This window comes from Haliotis rubra, unplaced genomic scaffold, assembly GCF_003918875.1.
Source record: "Haliotis rubra isolate DU_JTF1 unplaced genomic scaffold, ASM391887v1 Scf11, whole genome shotgun sequence".
NCBI classification, from domain to species: Eukaryota; Metazoa; Mollusca; class Gastropoda; order Lepetellida; family Haliotidae; genus Haliotis; species Haliotis rubra.
In genome coordinates this window covers 2,080,717-2,085,680 of record NW_025765003.1, presented here as the reverse complement: position 1 = coordinate 2,085,680, position 4,964 = coordinate 2,080,717, and positions in this window count along the sequence as shown.

Here is a 4,964-nt window from a genome sequence, read left to right as displayed (position 1 = left end):
GGGATGCCAAGCTGCTCAGTCAGAGTTGGGGCCCACTGTTCCCTTAACACGGGGTCCTTGATAGTCGCTCTCAGGAATGCTGTTGGAGGAACAAGGGTAAGGTCAACTTCCCAAAAGCATCCTTTAATGTTTTTGCTGACGCCCCTGTGTATGCGGGTGAAGCACTTGCTACTGGACAGATTGTGTCTGACCGAGTCACGCCATCCCAGATATTCGCCTTGGAAGAATGGAAACATGGCGGCAAGGCTGTCGCGGATGCCGACCAGGGTTAGTCTCTTGGTGCTGGAGGTGTGGATAGCCACCACCATCATGCCGACGTAGGTGTATGGAGGCTTGCCATGACGTCTGTACTTTGGGTGACGTCGTACTGTTCCACGGGGTCGCTTCACTTTCTGGTCATCCTCAGCTTCCTCCAAGGGGCGCTTGAGTACTTGTGGTTGATAGAACTTGGGTAGGATTGCTAGAGATGAAAATAAAAATATATATACTTGGTGCAAAATAATTGGAATTGTGTTCGTGATACTGTATGAGTTGTTAGTCGTGACGTAAGAGTGAGTGAGTTTGTAGCAATATTACAGCATTATCACATATAGACGCCAGAAATGGACTTCATACATGCGCTTTACCCAATAGGCTACCGTGTCGCCCTGTGACATGATATGATGGTTAGGTCGGACATAGGCACTATCTGAAATAATTTTGATGGACCGCTAAGCACTTTATCCATATTTGAACCTTACTATATTTATTTATATATTTATTAATTGAGAAAGGACAGCGCCGAATCTGGGGAAGCCGAAACTGCTCATTTATGAATATACTTTTCTCGGGTGTTCTACATTATAGACTAGTAGTCTCACAAAACTATGTGACAATAGTACGTTTCGCAACTAACCTGGGTGTCTGTCAGCTGATTCAAGAAGCTCTGCTGCATCCTTTCCATCCATCTTGACGAACACTGTAAACATAAATTGGAGACCTTAAATACATTCCGCTTCATCCATGCTTCAAAGATTTGAACGCGTCTATTATAATTACAGGGGGTACACCGCAGGTGTCCGATGGTATTATACTCAGTAAAACAAAGGAAAACTGTTTTAAAAACAAAATCTGATAAGTGGTAAGTAGCATGAATTCATGTTGGTATGCTTATCATAAAGTCACTAAAACTAAACATTCACATTATTCTGTTGTTCGTTAAAAGAGTGTGTTGTTTTCCAGTGGTTGTTGTTCGAGCTATATGACCCAGCTACCCTAGCTATATGGCGGCGACCCAGAGATCTAGTCACACAATCCAGTGATTGTGCATAGATTTACCCATTTTGGGGATACGATGAGATGTGTCAACCAAGTCAGCGAATCATGGTCTAACAGTTATCATCGTACTGTGATATACCCGATTACTGGGATATAGGAGAGTATACACTGTACTAAAATGATATGGAAAACATCGTCTAATAATGTAAGACAGTAGTTCAACAATTTAAAAATAAATTAATATTTAAAAGTCGGATACTGGCTGGGATAAATGATTGGAGCGACAATAAAAGCATGCTATGAAATGTATGGCACTAAACGTTACAGGTATCGTTGTTTAAATATACAAATGAGTGAGTTTGATTTTACGCCGCATATTGCAATATTCCAGCTATATGGCGGCGGTCTGTAAATAATCAAGTCTGTGGACTAGTGATCTAGTGATCAACAGTATGAGCATCGATCTACGCAATTGGCATGACATGTGTCAGCCAAGTCAGCGAGCCTGGTCATCCATCCCGTTAGTCGCCTCTTATGACAAGCATGGATTACTGAAGATCAATTCTAACCTGGATCTTCACGGGTCTTAGAAATGCGAACATTAATAGTGTAAAACAGAACTGTATACCAAATTAGATCCAGAAGTTGGGAAAAGTAGACATCAAAGGATGGAGATGCAGGAATCGACGGGGAACACAAAGCACACAGTTGAAATAACGTTATAAGCAAGTTTTGCATTTTATAACCTACCTTGGAGCTTGCGAGATAGGGTAGTCCTCACACTTGCAACGTAAAAACGTGATTGATGCCGCAAAAGTTAACACCGTATATATTATATTTAGGTGAGACAACGGGTGGACGCGTCTATTATAATTACAGGGGGTACATCGCAGGGTGTCCGATAGTATTATACTCAGTAAAACAAAGGAAAACTGTTTTAAAAACAAATAACCCACGTAGGATATATTTCTATACGGATGTTAGCTTACTTACACATTTCTAATGATCAAACCAAAGTTATAAATTCATATTTCTATATCCCTGCACCCCTCATCTTTTCTATAAATGGACTAATCTTCATAGCAGTAATTAGGAAATAGAATGACCCAATCAAGGAAAGGTGAGAGTCGAGGGGGGTTGACATGAGAGGGGTAGATCACGTGACTGGAGACGGAACCTGGTCCTCCTTACGCCCTGATTATGTTTATACAACAATCGGCGATGTCGTGTTTCTGGCGTGTTCACAGGAAGCTTCTCACTATGGCCCATTTAATACAATTCAAACCCACTTTCAAATCCTCCCTGATTGTCGAAAAAAGACGTTGCACTGAGAATAAAAACCCGTTTTCAAATTTAAAAAGGAAAACATTTATAAAAATTATGTTTACCTCATACTTTTATCAGCTAGCTCATATGCAATTTTATATTTTAAAAGTCTAAAAGTGAAACTATTAAACGGTATTGATGGTTGAATCTCATTTTTTATCGAAAATATATGTTGTGTTTGAATATTAATTCCAAACGTTTTCTTTTGTTTACTATTTGGTCTCAACATATTTCTATTTCAAAGTAATCTACATCAGTCAAAAAGCCAAACTTGCTCATGTAATGCATGTGTTGAAACAGCTTGTTAGTACACATATAGATAGTGCTAAACATAATATACAATTGCACAAATGAAATACATAAATTCAGTATTTTGAAGTCAGTGGTGTCTGTGAAAATTATAATTATTTGATATATTTCAGGATGGTTTTACGTTTCCCAGCCTGTCGTCTTTGAAATGGACATAATAGAATTCTCACCAATATTACTTTTCCTTGTTTGCACTCATAATACAGAAACTACGTTTATATAAATCAAAAGCCACTCACACCAAATCTGTGTGGTGTAAACGAATTTTTATTCATTAAAATGAATTGGGATTGGTGAACAAGCTTTATCGTCATCGATATTGACTGTTATATGAATAATATATGCTCCGCATATTACATCAACATACACCTATTCTCTAAGTGAACATAAATAGAGAGTTACGGTTTTGTGTGTCTAACAAGCTATTAAAAGAAATATAAATCAATCATGAGAACATTTTTATTGATTTAAAATAATCATTCACTGTGAAAACTTAAAGCTTGTGTTTTGATGACAAAATCGTGGACGGATTCAACTATTTTCGGGTTTTCACAGTGAGTAAGTCCTTTAATTCCGCTCTAAATGGAACCAGGTTATAACCAGAAGGGTAAAATTACATATTAAGTCTTATCTGAGTATAGTTACCGCAAGTAAGAAAATAACATATGACTGACTGACTGACTGAGTTTTACGCCGCTTTTAAATACCAACATGCGGCGGGGACCGCTTCACATTGTACCCATGTGGGGAAACCGGGTTTGACGAAACGCTTTCGTGCTGATACAAAAACATATTTAAAACCATTGCTACCAGTTAATAAAATTTGATACAATGAATTTAAAACTCTGTTAATAAATTATGAATCCAATTTTTATCTTGACCTGAATTATGGTAGTCGTCTCAAGCTCGGCTGCAGTGATCTAAATGCGGATAAAGTCAACAGATATATATCAACTAATGCTGAATGCGCTTGTGGATACCACAATGAAAATGTTATTCATTATCTCTTTGCATGCAAATTATTTACTGCCATTATATGTAATCGACATGGTAACTGGACAAAATCCACCCGGACAAAATCCACCCCAAAATTTCCACCCAGGACAAAATCCACCTCTTCTTAACAGAAAAATGGACAAAATCCCCACCCTTCTCAAATTGCTGTAGTTAAAAGTTTTAGTGTGTCCTGATCTTTGATCAAGATGTTTTCTCAAGCATTGAAAGCATTGTTTTGATAGCATTTACGTTTTCCTAATTGGCTGTTGTTCCTAGATGTGATGCATGAATGATTCATAAGGAATAATAACAAGAAATATGATGTTTCATTATGTGTGAAATATATGCTATTGTCATATTTATATATGCATGAATAATTCATAAATCTTAAATGTGAAAATGTGCTATTGTCATATTTATTTATGCAAAAATGTGCTTACATATGTATTTTGGTTGTGTTTGTTATCGATTATGAATGACTGATATGAATAAAATTCATTTCTGTGACTAAACATGTCATTAGGGTTTTTTTCTTTGGGTGGAATTTATTAGGGGTGGATTTTGTCCGGGTGGATTTTGTCCTAGGTTGCAATTTTTGGGTGGATTTTGTCCGGGTGGATTTTGTCCTGGATTCATAATGCATAGTTTTATGCAAATGGCCACAGCCTCCAAACTGTGTTATACGGAACACCGCCAACTACCAGCAAAGAAAATAAGAATATTATAGTCTCTCCACCAATTCATTTGCAAGACTAAACGTTTCGATAAAACAGTCTAAACCAAATAATAAATAAAACAATCATTTTAACAAAACGTAATGAAACGCAACTGCAAGCGCGTTGTTAATTATAATTCTCAATGCACATACGATGTTACGATTTTACTATTTCTTCATTCTATCTTTTTGTCTAGTTCTTGTGTGTTCTGTTTGTTATATTTGTACTGGTGAGGTATTCACAAAAGCAAAGCTTTGCTTGTTTACCAAACCAGATTCTTTCATGAATAAAAATATGTTTAAACCAAGTAAGAAAATAGTGTAGAGCGTTTTCAATCTGATATCCACAAGAGCAACACGG